The sequence below is a fragment of the Schistocerca nitens genome, chromosome 1 (genome assembly GCF_023898315.1).
Source record: "Schistocerca nitens isolate TAMUIC-IGC-003100 chromosome 1, iqSchNite1.1, whole genome shotgun sequence".
In the NCBI taxonomy this organism is placed as follows: Eukaryota; Metazoa; Arthropoda; class Insecta; order Orthoptera; family Acrididae; genus Schistocerca; species Schistocerca nitens.
The window spans coordinates 1,179,118,429-1,179,129,184 of record NC_064614.1 but is presented as its reverse complement, the minus strand read 5'-3'; the positions used below and the strand labels follow the sequence as shown (position 1 = coordinate 1,179,129,184).

At 41.7% G+C, this 10,756-nt stretch overlaps 1 pseudogene; it reads left to right on the top strand.

Moving 5' to 3' along the window:
- The first annotated feature begins 6,564 nt into the window (after positions 1–6,564).
- Positions 6,565–6,682, top strand: LOC126212616 (5S ribosomal RNA; annotated as a pseudogene).
- The last annotated feature ends 4,074 nt before the right edge of the window (positions 6,683–10,756 follow it).

The window sequence follows — 10,756 nt, the reverse complement described above, 5'->3', positions numbered from 1 at the left end:
GACGATGGATTCATGCCCTCCTATCAGCACTATGAAGATGGTATCCAGATTCAACAGACCATGCAACACCCTGCCACTGTGCTGATGTCCAGTGTTGATGGTCACTTGCCGATTTCAGTTGTAGTTGCCGATGTCATGGTGTTAACATTGGCACATGCATGGGTTGTTGGCTGCGGAGACTCATCATTAGAAGTGTTCAGTGCTCTGTTTGCTCAGACACACTTGTATCTGCCCAGTATTAAAGTCTGACATCAGTTCCATCACAGTTCACTAACTGTCCTGCTTTAGCAGTCTGCTCAACCTATGATGTCTGACATCTGTAATGAGCGGTGGCTAGGCCCAATCCCACGATGTCTGGACATGGTTTCATCTTGGTTTTACCACTTGTTCAAGACGCTCACCACAGCACTTCTTGAAGACCCAACGTCATGCAGTTTCCAAAAAGCTCATGCTGAGCCTCCAGGCCACCGCAATTTGCCCTTGGTCAAATGCAGATACTACACATAGACAGTACACTCACTGACACTGCATGCACTTTGCTTGTGTCTGACTAGCAGTCATTCCTCATCAATTGATGCTGCTACCACTTGGATAGGTTTATATCAATAGTATGATGGTGGTCATAATGTTCTGGCTGATTAGTGTATATAATACCAGTACTGCTTTTGTGTAAATCCAGAAAATTAAAAAAAAAAATTATAATTTTTCTTAGACCTGGGAAAGAAATAGTATGAAAAAACAGCAACTTGAATTGATGCTTCTCTCTTGTTGAGATTAGCTTGGAATTTTAAATGTGCTGGTTCGCAGGTCTTTTTTCACTAAAATTGTCACTATAATCTTACACCTTCCAAGTTCTGATTCAATCTTCAGCAAATGTAACTTCCATTGTATTAACTATGAACTATTCAACAAGAGATATTTATTTGTTCTATATACATATTACCATACAATGAGCTTCATTCTCTATTTACAATAATTATAATCCTACAGCAACTTTCAGCTGACTAATAATGACACTATAGTTAAAAATGTTACTGTTACTATTGTTAGTACCAGAACCATCACTATCACTGACATAACTGCTATGTCTCCCAGCATCTATCTCCATCATTATTATTCTCATGTGATTATAATGATAATCAAATAAAAGCCTCCAAAATTACTCTGTTAAACTGACTGTTATTAGTTATTTAACAGTTTTCGCATTGAAGGTCTCTCACATGCACCCAGTGACACCCTAGTTCACAGGCAATCACTGCCAGCAGCAATGGACCAGCTACATGTTGAATATTGTCAATACAGTCACTCAAATGCCCCAACACTACAAGTTGTTGCAAAGTACATATTTTTCACTGCAGTTGCGAAATGAAAGTTGCACCACATGTTTATTTTATCTTACATTACATTAACCAGACAAACTGGAACAATTGAACCACATCCTTTGTCAGTGCTTTGATTATCTATCATCATACTCTTAAATGAGGGACATTGTACCCAAGATCCATTCCACCCCTCCTAAAGTGATGTTCCATCACCCATCCACCTCCATCCGTTTGCTACTCCCAACCCCAATCCCTTGCCACAGGGGTCATAGCCAGGTGCAAGACCTGCCCAAAACACCCACCCACCACTTCATATTCAAGTCTTGTCACAGGTTTATCCTACCCCATCACAGGCTGGGATACCTATGAAAGCAGACATATCATATACCAGCACTACTGCAATCATTGAAAAAAAAATTTATACTGGTATGACTACCAACCAGCTGTTCACCAGAATAAATGACCACAGCCAAACTGTGGCCAAGAGGTGAGTGAACTACCTTATCCCATGACCTGCAGTTCAACATAACAAGCTTCTCTACAGTGACTGCTTCACAACCCTGAGCCATCTGGATCCTGCCCTCCACCATCAGCTTTTCTGAACTGTGCAGATGGGAATTATCCATACAACACACTCTCCACTCTTGAAATTGTTCTGGCCTCAACCTACGATCACCTACTGTTCCCATACCCTCCACCTAACACTTTCTGTCCCCTCTGTCCTATCACCTTGTCCCAATCCACGTCTTTGTAATGAAGATAGACAACCATTTATCATGCTTTAAAACTGTTTACTACCAAAGAAAGTGTGATGCCTAACAAAGGACGCATAGAGCGACTGTTATGGGGAACGGCAGCTGCAGTACTAGCCGCAGTGGATCATAATCAACATGCAAGTACCTGAGAAATATCTCACCAGTCAGCAATGGCTCACACAAGCATTTCAGTGATCTGAAAACATAACAAATACCATTACTACCATATTTCCAAGCATAAAAAACAAACACCCTGTATAATGTATAGAATAAAAGCAAGGTAGTTTGGTATGGGATGCCACAAAACATGAAACTGAAAAGGTAGACACAAGTATCGTAATGTACAAATCAAAGATGGGAGTAGAGTAATAGGAAATACTTAGGAATGGTCGTATTTTGTAAGCTGCTCTGGTATTTTGGAGATACTGCAACAAAGCCTTCCTAAAAAAATATGTGGCTCTCACAATGAATTACACTGCAGTCCCAGTGATAATGTTTCCCACAACAGAGACTGAAGCCAGGAAGACAAAACAGAAATGAAAAGGGGTGCATAAGCAACATACAAATCCCCGTAACAAACATGATGGTTTGGTGTTGTGATATTTGGAACTGGTTCCTTCTGAATTTGATGTCTTGAATTCAAATATGGCATTAGTTATTGCCTATGAGCTTCAGTTTCTAAGATATAAATTATAGTGAAATATATGTTACACTATTTTAAGTTAAATTCACAGACCAAATAAAAAATGATATGGAATTTTATTATTATATTATACAAATAGTATTACATACAGAAATATAGACAAAAACTCATCAATGAAACCAACTAGTCACTGAACACTTGAGGAGCTTCTTTTTTTTGTCATATACTTGAATGTATTTTGGAAGTCCATTTTCAAAGCTCAGCAGTAATCTGCCATCATTTGCATATCCCATTTTTCATAGTGGTCTTCCATAGTTTTAATATCTTGGCAAAATGTTTCATCTTGTTCCTCAATGTTATCTCCTGAATTTTCAGAAAAAACAATCTAAGTGTCTGTGTAAATAGTGCACCTTAATACTCATGTTCACCCAAGTGATTTTAAACTGTGAAGCATCTAGGTTACCAGTTTAATATGTTTTCTGCTCTGCATTAACCCAGAAAATCTCCCATAACTGCAACAAATAAAGCCCAATCTTTTTGTTCACCCTCATTCACCAAATTTACAGTAGCATTTGACAAGCAGTACAGCCATAACAAATCCATGCACATCACTGAAAACAGGGAGTATAACTGTAGCAGCAAAAGGGTTCATTTCACTTTCATGGCAAGTTACCTGACTATAGTTTTCATATTCCAGTTCTTGTGCAATATCTCCTCGTTATTCTTTTGTTTGCCTACATTTTTAAGCATTTCAGTCCATTATTGCGCCTTTCCTTTTCTGGCTTAAACATCTTCAGAGCATCATCAAACATCTTCGGATAAGACTCACTCCTTTTGTTATTGCTAATTTCTTTGCGTCATCCACTTCTTTGTTCATCTTTTCTATGTAAGAGACATGAAACAGATGATTTTAGATGTAAAGGGCCTGATTTGGACCCAACAGTGTACAATTTCAATAACAGTGATTCCGATTTCAAAGACATCAATTTTTCTGAGTCGTATATTGTATATGAGTGCTTCCAAGTATTTTTTGGCCAAGAAATTGAAAACTGTATAGCTGGGCACCTTTGCATTGATGTCAGTGTAAAATAAAGACGATGACATTGGAAAAGTGTAAACACAGGTGAAATTCACTGTTTCCTTGACATAAATCATAAATTTTCTGCTGGTTCATCAGAAAAAATGAAATAAACAGTTATTGGACCAATGATCCATTACTGTCAACTCCAATGTTTGCCCAGATATTCCAATAAATGGGTACTTTCTGTTAGTAAGAATGTTACACTTTGTTAATAACAATGAGGATCTCAGAGATGACAAAACCTGGAAAATTTGGCGAATTGTGGCTCATCTAAGAAAAGTGTTTCCAAGTTTTGTATCCTTTTAAAAATGTGTGCAGTGATGAAAATTTAGTTCTCTACAAAGGTTGTATCTTCAAGCAGTACATTCTGCCCCATTTGAGTAATGTTTTTTGTGTTACGTGATAGAGAAACTGGATATAGTCTTGATTTTATTTTTTATGTGAGTACATATGAACATAAAAATGAAACTGATTTTGGTGTAAATGTTGGAATACCTGTAAATATTGTTCTTATTTTACTCGAATGTTACTGTGGTAAAAGTCATACATTGTACACTCCTGGAAATAGAAATAAGAACACCGTGAATTCATTGTCCCAGGAAGGGGAAACTTTATTGACACATTCCTGGGGTCAGATACATCACATGATCACACTGACAGAACCACAGGCACATAGACACAGGCAACAGAGCATGCACAATGTCGGCACTAGTACAGTGTATATCCACCTTTCGCAGCAATGCAGGCTGCTATTCTCCCATGGAGACGATCGTAGAGATGCTGGATGTAGTCCTGTGGAACGGCTTGCCATGCCATTTCCACTTGGCGCCTCAGTTGGACCAGTGTTCGTGCTGGACGTGCAGACCGCGTGAGACGACGCTTCATCCAGTCCCAAACATGCTCAATGGGGGACAGATCCGGAGATCTTGCTGGCCAGGGTAGTTGACTTACACCTTCTAGACCACGTTGGGTGGCACGGGATACATGCGGACATGCATTGTCCTGTTGGAACAGCATGTTCCCTTGCCGGTCTAGGAATGGTAGAACGATGGGTTCGATGACGGTTTGGATGTACCGTGCACTATTCAGTGTCCCCTCGACGATCACCAGTGGTGTACGGCCAGTGTAGGAGATCGCTCCCCACACCATGATGCCGGGTGTTGGCCCTGTGTGCCTCGGTCGTATGCAGTCCTGATTGTGGCGCTCACCTGCACGGCGCCAAACACGCATACGACCTTCATTGGCACCAAGGCAGAAGCGACTCTCATCGCTGAAGATGACACATCTCCATTCGTCCCTACATTCACGCCTGTCGCGACACCACTGGAGGCGGGCTGCACGATGTTGGGGCGTGAGCGGAAGACGGCCTAATGATGTGCGGGACCGTAGCCCAGCTTCATGGAGATGGTTGCGAATGGTCCTCGCCGATACCCCAGGAGCAACAGTGTCCCTAATTTGCTGGGAAGTGGCGGTGCGGTCCCCTATGGCACTGCGTAGGATCCTACGGTCTTGGCGTGCATCCGTGCGTCGCTGCGGTCCGGTCCCAGGTCGACGGGCACGTGCACCTTCCGCCGACCACTGGCGACAACATCGATGTACTGTGGAGACCTCATGCCCCACGTGTTGAGCAATTCGGTGGTACGTCCACCCGGCCTCCCGCATGCCCACTATACGCCCTCGCTCAAAGTCCGTCAACTGCACATACGGTTCACGTCCACGCTGTCGCGGCATGCTACCAGTGTTAAAGACTGCGATGGAGCTCCGTATGCCATGGCAAACTGGCTGACACTGACGGCGGCGGTGCACAAATGCTGCGCAGCTAGCGCCATTCGACGGCCAACACCGCGGTTCCTGGTGTGTCCGCTGTGCCGTGCGTGTGATCATTGCTTGTACAGCCCTCTCGCAGTGTCCGGAGCAAGTATGGTGGGTCTGACACACCGGTGTCAATGTGTTCTTTTTTCCATTTCCAGGAGTGTATGTCAACAATAGGTGCACTTGCCCACTGTTACTTTCTTGTATGTGTGACAGAGTGACTAATGCTTGTGGAACTGTAACAGAAAACAATAAAGGCAGGACTGCTTTATTAAAAGAAACTTAAAACAGGTGAGCTCAGCTTAATGTCAACAGATAAACTTCTCCACCTCAAGTGGCAGGACAAGCAAACTACACTGCAAAATTGGGCCCATCAACAGAAGAGACATGATGCTCATTTTAGCAGAATGTGTACCAAAAACTGTAAAATGGTATAAAATAGTATTTTTCATTTGGTGGATCAGTCTTTGCTGAACATGCATGTGTTATATAAAACTCAAATGGAGAGAAATATTTCAGTATCTAATTTTCAGCAGAAATCATCAAGGAGATACTACAGAGTCACTATCGACCACAAACAGAAGGCCACTGTGGAAGGAGATCAGCTGATGATGCTAATTCCTTATCCTAACCAAGCACCACTATATCTTGCTAATTACAGGAACAACAGAGAAGTGAATCTAGATATACTTGTACAAAAGTAATGCATCTTTATGCTTGGTTTTTTGTTTCAAAAGGTATCACACTTTGATGTCTTACTAATGTAGCAACTTACATATTTTTGTCTCCTAATAACACACATTTTTTGAAAAAATAAGTATTTCTCTATAAAAATTTTAAAAAAGAAACAATTTAACACCATAATCCTGGATTTTGCATCTTAATTTTACCTCAGTAACAGTGATAAATTGCTACAGCCAGGTATATATATGTACAGTGAAAGGAATAACTGCCAACGGCCTTGCCGCAGTGGTCACACTAGTTCCCTTCAGATCACCGAAGTTAAGTGCTGTTGGGCTGGGCTAGCATTTGGATGGATGACCATGTGGACTACCGAGTGCTGCTGGCAAGTGGGGTGCACCCAGCCCTTGTGAGGCAAACTGAGGAGCTACTTGATTGAGAAGTAGCGGCTCTGGTCTTGGAAACTGACATACGGCTAGGAGAGCAGTGTGCTGACCACATGCTCCTCCATCTCCGCATCGAGTGATGCCTATGGGTTGAGGATGACATGGCAGCCGATTGGTACTATTGGGCCTTCATGGCCTGTTCAGGAGGGTTTTAGGTTTGTTTTTTTTTTTTTTAGAAAGGATTAACTACTTGGGACAGTTCTTCTACCTTTCCACACATCATATTTTCATGAAGTACTTTTACTCTCTTTACTCTCTGACCTTGCACTGTTTTACATTCTGTTCCACATTTATTTTTCAAGCAAAAAGCACTCAGTTCAGTTGAGCTGAGCAGACAAGAATTATTGTCCTCTTGCGCCTGTTTATTTCATTTAATGTCGGTTTCCTTTACTTTCTCTCTCCATTCCTTGCTAATATATCCTTTTGTTACATTTCAGTTTCTTACTTACAGTCTTCAATTCCTCATTAAGATAAATTCTCACAGAACTTACTTCCTTTTGCAGATTGTCAAATTTTTTGCTGCTAGATTTTTCATTTCCATTCTTAAATGGTCAATGTAACTTTTCAGATCACTGCTAGTTTTCTGATTGGTTTCTTTCATCTCTGCTCTCAAACTGTCAATATTAGTTCTATAGTCACTACTATTTTTATCCTGCTTTGCAACAATCATCAATAACAACTTAAAATTATAAGTGATAGATGTCTCCTTCACCCTTTGACACTCTTCATTCACTTTCTGTTTAATGCTAACTCCTTCCGTTATTTCTGAATTAGTTTCTTCACTCTTAATATCAGTGTACTATGTTCTGTTAATAACATTACCATCATTTTGCCGTACAACATTGATCCTGCTTCAGATATGAATCCATTTTTAAATTTTTAAATACTACTTCTTTACCTCATTATTTCCTGGATCTTTCTCTCTCACAAAACACACTATTTTCTACTCCCTTATCACTCATCTTTAAAATAATAAATGAACATAAACATAGACAACTTTAACTTCCTGCATCTGGTACTATTGACACCAACCATAAGGTCTTACATCATTTTCACTGATAGTATGATCAAGGGTATTCACAGAAATTTACACAAGAGTTGATAAGATTCCAAAAGTTCCATTTTTTTATGGAGCCAATAAGTTGAGTTTGAGAACATGTTGTGTCCCATGAAATAAACTAGACAGGAAGTACACAAAGCTTGTGAGACATTCAACTGCTTTATTTCTTCATTGATTGTCCTTGATGTCGACATACTGCATTGTTATACTGGCTGAAAAATGGGGGGGTGGAAGTTCAACACTGACTACTGTAAATGATGCAGTTGACAGTTGCATAGTGGTGTTTCACAGTTTTTTACTTTCACTGTTCACAACCCTTCAATATTGCACAGTTAACATGGCCAGTTCACTATTGGTTAACTTTTGATAAGCCTCAATAATAGTTTGCAGGCAAACATCAGCATACTGCTACAGTAGTTTACCATTGAACATCTATGGGCAGTAAAAACCTTACCACACAGTTCTTGCAGAATTATACGGTATGTGTAACACTATTGAACAGACACTATCATTGTTTTAACACACACCCTATTCGTGTTACACTTATTTCATGGTTAAGTTGATGCATTGTTGTTGATCTAACCAATACAGGTTTCTTGTCTGAAAATTGGCCGTGGACTGACTGTCTCATGACCAAAAAATTGGGCCTTTATACATCCTCACAATAATAGGTACTGGAACTATACATTTTTTGATGTTTAATTTATAGAAATTATAATTAAAACATAACTCATTCAACTAACTGAATTTATAGAAAAATTCCTCCTTTTAAACAGTTACTTCCACCACAAAGATTAGACTGAATTATTTGTTTAAATAATGAAATTAGCAGATATAGTTATAGAAACAATACTTTTGACAAACTTGGTAATTATTTTGGAGTTAATTAAGGGCTGGCTTTGCTAATATATTTTCAAATAGAGCCAAATAAATACTTTAAGAATCCTAGTGGCTCTTCTTCCAATTGTCTATAATTAGTACAGAATTTAAATTTGTTTATAAGTCAACAATAGAATTTAAGTCACAAAACAATTACTCATTTAACCCTATAACAAAAGATACTAACTAGGAATATCTAAAATAATCAGAAAATTAATTACATACATAAAATTAAATACAAAACCAGACCTGGTGGTATATTCTTTAAGACTGAGGGCTATGAAAATGCAGATTGTACTCATGTATGTTAATGGTAATTAGTCAAAAATGAAAAAATCAATTTAAGGAGGCAGATGGCAATATGAGAGAGGAAGTGAAGAGATCCCTGCCTGCTTTGTCACAAGCTTATTGTATCTCAAAAGCCTGACAGTTATCCAGTCAGTAGATTACTGCTATATCTAAAACTACATCTTCTTTATTATTCATATGAATATACACTCCTGGAAATTGAAATAAGAACACCGTGAATTCATTGTCCCAGGAAGGGGAAACTTTATTGACACATTCCTGGGGTAAGATACATCACATGATCACACTGACAGAACCACAGGCACATAGACACAGGCAACAGAGCATGCACAATGTCGGCACTAGTACAGTGTATATCCACCTTTCGCAGCAATGCAGGCTGCTATTCTCCCATGGAGACGATCGTAGAGATGCTGGATGTAGTCCTGTGGAATGGCTTGCCATGCCATTTCCACCTGGCGCCTCAGTTGGACCAGCGTTCGTGCTGGACGTGCAGACCGCGTGAGACGGCGCTTCACCCAGTCCCAAACATGCTCAATGGGGGACAGATCCGGAGATCTTGCTGGCCAGGGTAGTTGACTTACACCTTCTAGAGCACATTGGGTGGCACGGGATACATGCGGACGTGCATTGTCCTGTTGGAACAGCAAGTTCCCTTGCCGGTCTAGGAATGGTAGAACGATGGGTTCGATGACGGTTTGGATGTACCGTGCACTATTCAGTGTCCCCTCGACGATCACCAGTGGTGTACGGCCAGTGTAGGAGATCGCTCCCCACACCATGATGCCGGGTGTTGGCCCTGTGTGCCTCGGTCGTATGCAGTCCTGATTGTGGCGCTCACCTGCACGGCGCCAAACACGCATACGACCATCATTGGCACCAAGGCAGAAGCGACTCTCATCGCTGAAGACGACACATCTCCATTCTTCCCTCCATTCACGCCTGTTGCGACATCACTGGAGGCGGGCTGCACGATGTTGGGGCGTGAGTGGAAGACGGCCTAACGGTGTGCGGGACCGTAGCCCAGCTTCATGGAGACGGTTGCGAATGGTCCTCGCCGATACCCCAGGAGCAACAGTGTCCCTAATTTGCTGGGAAGTGGCGGTGCGGTCCCCTACAGCACTGCGTAGGATCCTACGGTCTTGGCGTGCATTCATGCGTCGCTGCGGTCCGGTCCCAGGTCGACGGGCACGTGCACCTTCCGCCGACCACTGGCGACAACATCGATGTACTGTGGAGACCTCACGCCCCACGTGTTGAGCAATTCGGTGGTACGTCCACCCGGCCTCCCGCATGCCCACTATATGCCCTCGCTCAAAGTCCATCAACTGCACATACGGTTCACGTCCACGCTGTCGCGGCATGCTACCAGTGTTAAAGACTGCGATGGAGCTCCGTATGCCACGGCAAACTGGCTGACACTGACGGCGGCGGTGCACAAATGCTGCGCAGCTAGCGCCATTCGATGGCCAACACCGCGGTTCCTGATGTGTCCGCTGTGCCGTGCGTGTGATCATTGCTTGTACAGCCCTCTCGCAGTGTCCGGAGCAAGTATGGTGGGTCTGACACACCGGTGTCAATGTGTTCTTTTTTCCATTTCCAGGAGAGTAGATGTAGAAATCCTTGGAAAACAAACATCAAATTGATTGGTACAACCAACTTTTAATAGCCTAGGACATGAGGAAAATGGTCTTTGCCTCCCTGGTTTTGTACGTAATTGTGAGAAGCATGCCATTTAAGAAGGTCCTAACACCTTTACATCATTGAT